Here is a 12,634-nt window from a genome sequence, read left to right as displayed (position 1 = left end):
CGGCCTGCAGTGCAGGAGACTTGGGTTCAGTTCTTGGATTGGGAATATCCCCTGGAGAAGGGAAAGGCAACCCACTCCAGTATTCTTGCCTGGAGAATTCCATGGACAGAGGAGCCTGGTGGGCTACACTCCAGGGGGGTCACAAGGAGTCAGACACGACTGAGCAACTAACACTTCTTTACGTCTCCCCAGTGTTTACTTAATTGTTGGTGATCCCCTCACCAGGTTCTGCTCTTCCTGATCTAAACCCAGTTGTTGAGGGGTTAAATTATTTGGACTGATGTTACTCTATTAACCAGGCAGAAACTAAACCTAGACCTGTAGTATGGAATCTAGTCCATAGAAAGAGAGAGGTAGAAAGAATAGGAAAGAGAGACAAGGAAAGTGAAGGAAAAGCATAAAAGGAAAGGTTGAGAAAGACATGGGGAGAGAGAGAGGCAAAGGACGGAACAAGAGCCTGGGAGAAGGAAAGGGGAAGTGAGTTTACATTTGACTAAAAAAGGGAGGGCTTATTTTAATTTCTCATGCTGTGTAGCCAAAAGAGGTGCCTCCTTTCCTTTGAAAACCAAGAGGCTTTGAAGGCTGTGTCCAGGGAGCAGGCTAAAGTACTTGTTCAGCCCAGTCACTTTTCAACTCAGATATCTTCTCCTCCCTGAGTTGCAGAGGTGGGATAAGTGAGAACACAGATTAGGGTTACTAGGAGGTCTGGAGTGTGAGGGCAGATAACCATCCATTGTTGTTTTTACTCTGCTAATTCTGAAGGAAAAGCTGTTCATTGGGCAAGAGATGTTTTGGGCTTAAGGTTAATTCTTCAAGACAATGAACTGTCTGTCACCGGGAGGAGGTAGGCTGGGGTTAAATGATCCCTTTTAGGATGCTGGGGGTGGGGGAATCGTGCACTGAGCAAGAGGGCCTCTCAGATAACTCTTAGAGTCCTGTTTCTCAAGGACATGATGAGGACTATGGTGGTGGGACACCGCCCGGTCTTCTTGGCCCGTATCCCATCCATCGGGTCTCGATCGGGGGCTGCAGTTGGGTATGGAAGAAAGAGACAGCAAGCATTCAAGCCAAGATATAAGCCAGTGAGACCACTTTTGCCGATTTCACCTCCTCTGTGCTCAAGGAAGGAGTGAGGGGAGAGGGGTTGAGCATGTGCTGTGTGGTCCCCAAGATGGGAAAAACAAAGCAGGAGCCAAGCTGTGAACTTGCCACCTTGAGAGTGGGATGCCATTGCTGCCATCTCATTAATACAACGGACCCTGTCTAAGAGCATGAAGCACATATTCTCCTGAGACTGGGGGAAACACACCCCCCATGCCAGTGATTAATCAACGTGCTTCGTTCCTTTGCCTCTATCCTCCCTTCAATGCTGTTGTTTTAGCACATGTGTATTGTTGCTAAAACCTGCTTAGTTGTCAATAAAGCATTTTCTAAAATGTTTGTTAAGGAACTGGAAGGCAGCTTGGGTTGAATTTGGTCCAGTGGCCTTGGATAATTGACTTGATCTCTACAGACTTCATCTAAGTGTAGCCAAGTTATCTTCATGCCTCATAAAGCAGGTGTAGAGGAGATGAGATAATGTAAAAGACAGCCACTCCAGTGCCTGACACAGACCTGTGAGTGTTACAATGATTATAACATAGACAACTACTTTGCATTTCTGTAATATTACAAAAGGAGCCTTGATGAATATACCAGCCCATGAACATGTGAATTCATTTGCATGCTTTCTTGTAGAGTTCAATTTACCATTGATTTTGAAAGGCAATTTGCAAAGCAGACACAAGAAATTATACACTGTGATAAAAACTGACTCAAGAACTACAAAAATACTGAGTTAGTGGAAGCTGGCACACACACCAGGAGAGCCGGAAGAACTGCTGCCTCGTGGCAAGAGTACCCAGCAAAGCCCCAGACAGAAGCAGATTTGCTTCACAACCGCTGTGTGCTAAGTAGCCATGCTTCCCATGAAAAATACACGTTTAGCTGGCACGTGGATACCACGTTGGAGTCAGTTGGAGCCATCTCTTTCCCAGGACCGTTTAAGTGAGACAGTAACTTTCCATGTATGAATCCAGCTTGAGTTGGAGTTTCTCTCACTTGCCACCAAGAAATCAATGCTTATCACACAGGATGGTTGTGTAGATCAATGAGATAATCCAGGAGGAAGCACTCAGCACAGTGCCTGGCATAGGGGAGCTCAATGCAAATCATCCATCTTCACCAGCCACCACAGCCGCAGGAGTTACTAACATGGTGTGCTAGGATGCTGAAGGAAAGCCCCTCCTCATAAAGATTTAGGAAGGGCAGGGAAACCGGGAGGGGAAGAGATGAGAATTTTAGGCAAATGGAGTGAAAGTAGGAATGGATAATGCTTTTGTAGGGGCCCACTGAGGTAGCTGAACAATCGAATGAGGATTCGTGGAGAGGAAAACAGATCAGCCAGCCAGGCTGAGGTCTGAATGACTGCAGGGCTTAGGTGCTAGCTAAAGAGCTTGGGCTTTGTCCTGTAAGATGTAGAGAGATACTGACCAACTGGCTTGACCCGACAAATCCCTGCCTGCGGTTGATAATGTGGCGAGGCAGCCATTTCTGAGGCTGCTGCAGTGACAAAGGGGAGGAAGGGCAGCCGTTCTCGGCACTGGGCTCTGAGCCCTTCTGTTCCTGACCTCTTCCTTACATAGGATGAAATACCAACCTCCGAGCACCAGATGCCTATTAGCCTTTGTCCCTGAGTAAGAAGAATGGAGATTCTATGGAGTTCATTTTGGCTGGCTGGCTGGGTGATTATCAGTTTTCTGTTTCTGCTTTCGTGCCACTCCCTCTGACTCACCCTGAGTGCTGTTCAGGGTTCCTTTTCAGAGCTTTGTACCAAATTTTTCTTCTACCCATATCTCACTTTAAATAGCGCCTGCAACTTATATTGCTTTCCACAGACTTTTCCTGAGGTTGGAAGGCAGTCCTAGCAGAATCTGTCTTACTAAAGCAAAGAGGAAGTAAGTTATTAGCTGTTATTTTGACACAAAGATTTTATGAATATGTCAAAGGTAGAACAAAGCAAGTTTCCTTTTTAAAACCGTGAACGTCATGCTGTGGGATAAGCCCTGATGAGGGTCAGGAGGCCTGGCTTCTTGTGTTAGCTCTTTGGCTAACCGTCTTGTGGCCTTGAACAAGCTCCTTGATATTTCTGTCCCTGAGTATTCTCATCTATAAAAAGAAATGGCTCTGAGACACTGTGAGTTTGCTCCCAGTTCCATAATTCTAAACATCTGTCTTGTGAGTCAGCAGTTGGATGCAGTTCGTGAACGCTTTTGCTCTTTGTCTTACTGAGCCCCTCAGGTGTGGTCTTTACTGGGAGTTTCAGTTCTGTCAGTCCATTGAAAAATCGTCTGGTTGGGACCAGCTTTACCCTTAGGAAGCACTACATTTTTCTTCAACTGTTACTGGGCTGAGATGTAAAATGGAGCCCCCATTATAGATTTTTCCCCCATAATTAAGTAGGACATGGTCAGTCGCTCAGTCCTTTCTGACCCTTGGCGACCCTATGGTTTAACAACATAGGGCTGTCTGTCCCTATGGCAGACAACAAAGCCGAGGCGGATGTGACTTGCAGACAAAGATGCTTATGCAGGTGCCTCTTTTTTTTCGGCTCATCACGTTTCCTTTACATATTATCTTAGCATACTTCATATCATTGGCTATTTCAACTATTGTTAAAATTTTCTTTCTTACTTAATAAGTTTTTTCCTCCCCACAAAGAAATACAATTTTAAAACATTATTTCAGCAGTGCTGCCAGATATACATTAGCAAGTAGCAGACAACAAAGCCCCAGGGGGCTGTGAGTGCTGGGGAGTGACCCAGTTGTTCAGTAGCTGTGTTCCTTCCTCCCCCACAGCAGGCTGGCAGCCAGCAATTCAAATCTGTGCCCCAGGTAAATGACACGTTTCTGTGTGTCAGGCAGCATTGAGATAATTGAAAAAAAGCTGAAAAAAACTAATATTTAATCTGTGACTGCCAATTCCATGGATGACAAGGCATTCTTAAAGTGCTGAAAGGGTCCAGGACAGATATAATAAAATCAGATAACAGTCCTGTCTCAAAACAAAGGAAAAGAGATATTAATTTAAAAATGCCTGAAAGTTTATGATGCACTCTGGCTCCATTACCCATTAAAGTGAAGTCACTCAGTTGAGTCCGACTCTTTGTGACCCCGTGGACTGTAGCCTACTAAGCTCCTCTGTCCATGGGATTCTCCAGGCAAGAATACTGGAGTGGGTTGCTGTTTCCTTCTCCAGGGGATCTTCCCTAGGAAACAACTCAAATTAAGCCTCCTAATCTCAGTATTGCCAGAATGGCTAAAATATGGACTGACTACAAGGCTTTGAAGCTGTGTTATCTCAGGCAGCAAACCAGCCATGAAAAATGAAGCAGGAAAGCACTTCAAGTCAGATCCCTGCTCTTTGCCCTTCAACTCAGAGAGAGTGCTTTACCAGGGGGGAAACTCAGGCAGCCATCTCTCAGTCATATAGGTTTTAATTACCTTGTAAGATGAATGTTAAGAGTCAGGACAATGCCAGGTAGCCAGAGATCCGGAAGTGTTATGCAAGATAAATATATATAATACAGAGTGTGAGAAATTGGGCAGGAGCTGTGGCTGTCATCCTGTATCCACAGTGACACAGAGCAAGACCATTGTTAATCTCCACACTGACCACTAGTAAAGAACGGACTTGAATAGATCTCTTATAGTTCAAAGTGTGAAAAATGGGGCCTATGGAAGCACATTGCAGCAAAAAGAAAGGGGGCAAGTTTTTGGAGAATCTTTGAATCAAACTTTGAAAATAATAAATAAGAGACAGGAGAAAATTCCAGAAAATGACTTGACAGGGTCTCTGTGAAAGAGATGTGGGAAGGCATGGGCCAAGATAAAAGGACAGCAAGGCATGAAAGAGATAAAAGGCCAATTAGTTAGGATTAAAATAAGATTATGTTTAAACAAAAATAAAAAAAATTAAAATCTCTTTAAGGCAGCAAAGAGCAGAATTGAAAGATAGAAAATCAAACCAGTAACTGAAAGAGAAAGCTTTAAACCGTAAGAATGAAGAGAAAAAGTAAAAGTGATATGAAAATTTGACGGAAGAATGATAAATGCAAAGATTAGTGTGAAGGAATCTAATTAAGGAGTTTATAGGTGTTTCTGAGAAAGAAAGATCAGTGAGAATGGAAGCAATAACTCATAATTGAGAAAACAATCTTCTGATGTGAAAAATTCTCCATATATGCAGAGAAGAAGGGCTTATTTTTTAAAAGAAGTCCAAATACACAATGGCAGTGTTTTGAATTATAGAGACTTTGATGGTTAGTTTTATGTGCCAATTTAGCTAGGCCATGACATCCATATATTGGTCAAATTTCATAGATGTTTCTGTGGAGGGCCTTTTTTTTTTTGGATGGAATTATCATTTAAATCCATACACTCTGAGTAAAGCAGATTGTCCTTCATAATATAAATGGGCCTCATCCAATCAGTTGAAGGCCTAAAGATAAAGACTCCCTCTCACCATTTCTGGTGCTAATAGTAAAGAACCCACCTGCCGATGAAGGAGACCTAAGAGACGTGGGTTTGATCCCTGGGTCATGAGGATCCTCTGGAGGAGGGCATGGCAACCACTCCAGTATTCCTGTCTGGAGAATCCCACGGACAGAGGAGCCTGGCGGGCTATAGTTCATAGGGTTGAAAAGAGCCAGACACAACTGAAGTGGCTTAGTGTGCACACCCAATCTCTTTCACCAGTGAGCTCTCATAACACCCTTACTTTCTTTCAAACCTTTATGACAGCTTATAGATCCATTTCATTAACACCTTTTGAAGAATACTGGAGTGGGTTGCCATTTCCTTCTCCAGGAGATCTTCCCGACCCAGGGATCGAACCCGGGTCTCCTGCATTGCAGGCAGATGTTTTAACCTCTGAGCCACCAGGGAAGCCCATGATTTATATAGTCTTCATTGTGATTCCTGGCACAGAGTTTCTTAAGCCCCTGACATTTCTGAAGTGAAGAGAGTGAGCAAGATGTCTTGGTTATGTTAAGGAGACTACTTTTGGAAAGCCCTTCGGTAGCCTAAGCACTAAGGCTGGTTACCAAAGGGATCAGTCACAGGATTAGAGTGTTGGAGCTTTCAGTCCCTGTCCCCACCCCGTACCTCCAACCTCCATAAAAGTTAAAGGGGCTGGAGAGTGAACCCACTAACGAATGGCTAATGATTTCAACAACCACGCCTATGTAGTGAAGCTTCCATAAGAACCCAAAAGGACAGATTTGGAGAGCTTCTGGGTTGGTGGACGGGGGAAGATCTGCAGAGAGTAGCACCCTTGGAGAAAGCACGTTGTCTCCGGGCCCTGTCCCCATACCTTGCCCTATGTATCTCTTCCATCTGCTTGTTCCTGAGTTCCTTTTATAGTAAACCAGTAATCTAGTAAGTAAAATGCTTCTCTGAGTTCTGTAAGCCACTCTAGCTAATTAACCAAACCCAAAGATAGGGCCTTGGAACCTCTGACGTTGCCGGTTGGTCAGAAGCAGATAAACTGGACCTGTAATTGGCATCTGAAGAGGGGAGGGGCTGTCTTGAGGACTGAACCTTTCACCTGTGGGATCTGATGCTGCCTCCAGGGAGGGAGTATTGAATGGTAGGACACTCAGCTGGTGTGAGAAAATTGCTTGGTAGTATGGAAAAACCCCACATTTTAAATACCTATCTACATGTGTGGATAGAGACCAAACCTGGATTTTAACTGTGGTACCCTTTTGCTGCAGGAAGAATAGAAGGTACAGTGTTGTTGTTTAGCTGCTAAGTTGTGTCCAATTCTTTTGCTATCCCATGGACTATAGCCCTCCAAGCTCCTCTGTCCATGGGATTTCATAGGCAAGAATACTGTAGTGGGTTGCCATTTCTTTCTCCAGGGGATCTTCCCCACCCAGAGATCGAACCCAAGTTTCTTGCATTGCAGGCAGATTCTTCACCACTGAGCCACCTGGGGAGCCCCAAACCTCAAGATACTTTCATGAGAACAGTCAAGGAAACATGGAATAAGGATTAATGGGCAATTCATGTTTGTAGAAACTTTTGACATCATGAAGATCGTCATAAACAACTTAGACTGCAAGAATGGACCTACGATTATATTCACTGTACCTGGAATCATTTCAAGGTATGTGAGGAGCAGGAAAAGCAGTTGCCAGGGTAGAACATAAGAGTTGGAGCTCCCTTAAGGGCAGGGCTGTAAGGACATGTATAACCAGCTGACTCAGCTACTTCTCAGAAACTGATTAGTCCCCTACACTAAATAGTCTATATAGAGAGTACAAAGTATTTTACATTATCCTTTTAATTTTTAACTTTATAATATATCAATATATTCTGGATATCTCTCTGTGTCACCATATATATAATCTATCTCATTTTTTCTAAGTACTCCATAGACTTTTTTATTAATGCACTATAATTTTCCTTATTCAGTTCAGTTCAGTTGCTCAGTCATGTCTGACTCTTTGCAACCCCATGAATCATAGCATGCCAGGCCTCCCTGTCCATCACCAACTCCCGGAGTCTACTCAAAACTCATGTCCATTGAGTCGGTGATGCCATCCAGCCATCTTATCCTCTGTTGTCCCCTTCTCCTCCTGCCCCCCATCCCTCCAAGCATCAGAGTCCTTTCCAATGAGTCAACTCTTTGCATGAGGTGGCCAAAGTACTGGAGTTTCAGCTTTAGCATCAGTCCTTCCAGTGAACACCCAGGACTGATCTCCTTTAGTATTCTATTAATGGACATCTGGGTTGTTTTAAATTTTCTATATTATAAACCATACTGCAGTTGCCATAATGCCCTTTGAAGATACTATGTTAATTTACACTTCTATCTTGTTTTTGAGAATGTTTCTTTCTCTATGACCTTACTAACATGAGGAATTATCAAATGTTTTAAATGTTTTACAATTCATAGGTGAAAATAATATATTATTATTGTTTAATTTGCAAAGTCTTTAACAAGTTTGTGAAACAGTAATATGGAATGTTAAAACTACTTAGCAATTGGTGACTCCAGCTGTTAGAGTGGAGACAAATCCTAGAGTCCCCTTCCTGGGGCAGATATTAACTCTTTTTTTAAAAATATAACTTTATTTATTTTAATTGGAGGCGAATTACTTTGCAATATTGTATTGGTTTGCCATACATTGACATGAATCTGCCACGGGTGTGCATGTGTTCCCCATAAATGTTAACTCTTTAGTGCTGGATCCTGAAGAGATTCAGGGCTCCTGGGGCAAGGGAGCACGTGGTACGGTGCACATTGGCTGTTTATCAACAACTATGGAAATATTTCAATATTTTTAACAGCAAATAGGGTCTTACTAGCTTACTAGGTGGGATGTGGTGAGCTACAGGTGCTGCAGGAGCTTGATGGGCTATCGGGTCGCAACGAGTTAGACACAACTGCGCGACTCAGCACTCACACAGCTGCTAAGTGTCAGTACTGAAAGTAAAGACAGAGAATTACAGAAACTGGCAGTCCCTAATGAAATCCCTCATCCTAATCCTGTCATCTAAGTGATGCCTCCAGACCGCATGCTTCCCACACTGCCTGCCACACCACAGGTGCTGCCTGACTGATGACACAGTCAATGGACAGGGAGCCAACACTCACTGCCAGGCCCTTGACAAGTTGTCCCTGGTCTTTTCTGATTATCTCAAGTGATAGGAAACTCGTTGCTGTACAAGACTGCTGGAAACATTGTGGACAACCCCCATGCTTTTTTGCATAGGAAAATTTTTATTTCAAATAATTTTACCCTTCTTTTGTTTTCTGATAAATGTTTAGAGCAAATGTTTGGATTTCTCTTTGTCTTTTATACATATATTAAATATGAACTATCTATTAACATATGTCTAGTATATAGATTTCTCTTCTGATTTTCTTCTCTTTTCAGGCAACCTTCTTTTCCTATCATACTCCTTAGTCTCAAAATTTTCTATTCTTTATGCTTCAGCAGTAGCAGAAGAAACAGCTGAGAGGTGAGTTTGGGGGTGCAGGTGGTACAGCAAACCCAAAAGAGTGACGGACAGACAGAAGGGGCACAGAAGAGACCTCACTAGCACTGAACGTCCCTTTCTTTGACCTTAAGCTAAGATCAGCTGTCTTTGGTGGAATTGTTTACATGGACCTTGACCACTAGAGCTCTTCAGAGGGTGGTGTGACAATTAATGCTCTTGGAAGAACTCATGGCTTTGATAGCCCAGAATGATTGGCACGCAAGTGTGTTGGAGAGAGTAGTCCTGTCATAAGCTCAAGCTTATCATAACAAGGTTTATAGGGACATACAATAACCATACAGTGACTGAGGGAGATGTTTATTTTGTTAAATTGCCTTTGAGTCCCTTTTGGAGCTGAATTTGCGATGTTCTCCATGTTTAGTATGGGTATGATTTTTATTGCTCTTGTTAGTGATAATGAGAACAAAATGCAAAGTACTAAACATACATCATTTCTCTTTTTTACAACACCACCAGGACGTGCACATTATTATTCTCATTTCACAGATGAATACCACACAGGAAATAAATAGAGCCAGGAAATAAACAGATCTAGCCTGTAGACCCTTCCCTCTTTACATGGATTTATGCCAAGTAAAATACAAGGCCCTGGTAACTCTTGATGAGGGAAAAGCTGTAGGCTTGTACTCTTCCCAACTCCAGAAAGATAGAGCAGATTTTAAGTTTCAGATTTCCTTCTACTTTCAAAGAATAGGAACTCTGGTATTATCTTCTTTCAAGCTTAGCAAAGAGAAAAAGACTCAAGTAAAGATCACTACGAACAAATCTAGCGGAGGTGATGGAATTCCAGTTGAGCTATTTCAAATCCTGAAAGATGGTGCTGTGAAAGTGCTGCACTCAATATGCCAGCAAATTTGGAAAACTCAGCAGTGGCCACAGGACTGGAAAAGGTCACTGTTCATTCCAATCCTAAAGAAAGGCAGTGCCAAAGAATGCTTAAACTATCGCACAATTGCACTCATCTCACACTCTAGTAAAGTAATGCTCAAAATTCTCCAAGCCAGGCCTCAGCAATATGTGAACCATAAACTTCCAGATGTTCAAGCTGGTTTTAGAAAAGGCAGAGGAACCAGAGATCAAATTGCCAACATCCACTGGATCATCGAAAAAGCAACAGAATTCCAGAAAAATATCTATTTCTGCTTTATTAAAAAGCAAGAGAGTTTCAGAAAATCATTTATTTCTGCTTTATTGACTATGCCAAAGCCTTTGACTGTGTGGATCACAATAAGCTCTGGAAAACTCTGAAAGAGATGGAAATACCAGACCACCTGCCTGTCTCTTGAGAAACCTATAGGCAGGTCAGGAAGCAACAGTTAGAACTGGACATGGAACAACAGACTGGTTCCAAATAGGAAAAGGAGTACATCAAGGCTGTATGTTGTCACCCTGCTTATTATGCAGAGTACATCGTGAGAAACACTGGGCTGGAAGAAGCACGAGCTGGAATCAAGATTGCCGGGAGAAATATCAATAACCTCAGATATGCAGATGATACCACCCTTATGGCAGAAAGTGAAGAGGAACTAAAAAGCCTCTTGATGAAAGTGAAAGAGGAGAGTGAAAAAAGTTGGCTTAAAGCTCAACATTCAGAAAACGAAGATCATCGCATCTGATCCCATCATTTCATGGGAAGTAGATGGGGCAATAATGGAAACAGTGTCAGACTTTATTTTTGGGGGCTCCAAAATCACTGCAGATGGTGATTGCAGCCATGAAATTAAAAGACGGTTACTCTTTGGAAGAAAAGTTATGACCAACCTAGATAGCATATTAAAAAGCAGAGACATTACTTTGCCAACAAAGGGCCATCTAGTCAGGCTATGGTTTTTCCTGTGGTCATGTATGGATGTGAGTTCGACTGTGAAGAAAGCTGAGCACCGAAGAATTGATGCTTTTGAAGTGTGGTGTTGGAGAAGACTCTTGAGAGTCCCTTGGACTGCAAGGAGATCCAACCAGTCCATCCTAAAGGAGATCAGTCCTGGGTGTTCACTGGAAGGACTGATGCTGAGGGTGAAACTCCAATACTTTGGCCACCTCATGTGAAGAGTTGGAAAAGACTCTGATGCTGGGAGGGATTGGGGGCAGGAGGAGAAGGGGATGACAGCGGATGAGATGGCTGGAAATCATCACCGACTCGACATGAGTTTGAGTGAACTCCAGGAGTTGGTGATGGACAGGGAGGCCTGGTGTGCTGCGGTTCATGGGGTTGCAAAGAGTTGGACACGACTGAGTGACTGAACTGAACTGAACTGAACTGAAAGGTACAATTCTAAGGAGTAAGTGGCTGAGGAGTAAGAGTGGAAACATTGTAACTATCTAAACACCCCCAAAACACAGGGGGACCTACATAGTTAACCTGCTGTGAAGGAATCACATGCTCATGTTACATTTTAGAAATGACACTGTGACTGCAAATAGTCCCAGTTGCCAACAACACTGGCCCAGACTTATTTGGTCACCAGAGAAACGCCCATGTGAACACACAGACGCAGGCATGTACACACGCAGGATATGTGCTTAGTTAGTCCTCATTACTCACAGAATACATACCTGTGAATTCTCCCACTTGATAAAATTTATTTGTAAACCTCCAAATTTATACTCAGGGCACCTTGCTGTCACTTGCAGACAGGCACAGCGCAGTGGAAAACTTGAGTTGCCTTATGTGCTGTTTCTCAGCTGAGGTCAAAGTGACTCTACCTTCCTGTTTCAGCTCTCATGCTATAAGCAAATATCCTTTACATAGTCTATATCATGTTATTCAAATATTTGTGCTGTTGGTGATTTCACTGGATCAAATGGCCTCCAAATGTATTCTTGAGCATAGAAGACTATGATATGCCTTTTGGAGAAAATACGTGTTAGATGTGTATTAAGTCATTCAGGCATGATTTATACTGTTGTTGGCCATGAGTTCACCTCAGGCAATGGCACCCCACTCCAGTACTCTTGCCTGGAAAATCCCATGGATGGAGGAGCCTGGTAGGCTGCAGTCCATGGGGTTGCTGAGGGTCGGACACAACTGAGCAACTTCACTTTCACTTTTAACTTTCCTGCACTGGAGAAGGAAATGGCAACCCACTCCAGTGTTCTTGCCTGGAGAATCCTGGGGACGGTGGAGCCTGGTGGGCTGCTGTCTGTGGGTCACACAGAGTCGGACACGACTGAAGTGACTCAGCAGCAGGAGTATGTATACTGAAAAATAAAATTTACTGAAACAACAGTATATAGTAAATAAGGGGTCTTTAAATGCAAACACATAGAATAAGATTATGTATTGATCAGTTGACTTAAGCATTGTAACAAGAGACTCACAGGATCTAAGTCTATATTGCCCTTAGAATCAGTGGTTCAATATTTGCCAGTTCAGTGTTTGCGGCAACTTTACAGAGCATAAGCACCATGAATAACTCTACGAATCAACTGTATGTTTATAGATATAGTGTGTACTGGCATATATGTGTGTATTTGTGTAGCATCCTATATCCTGATTCACTGAGGCCCTGCAATTATAATTGTT

Source organism: Capra hircus, chromosome 4 (genome assembly GCF_001704415.2).
Source record: "Capra hircus breed San Clemente chromosome 4, ASM170441v1, whole genome shotgun sequence".
Lineage (NCBI taxonomy): Eukaryota > Metazoa > Chordata > Mammalia > Artiodactyla > Bovidae > Capra > Capra hircus.
The sequence above is the reverse complement of the archived record's forward strand: the minus strand, read 5'-3'. Positions refer to the sequence as shown.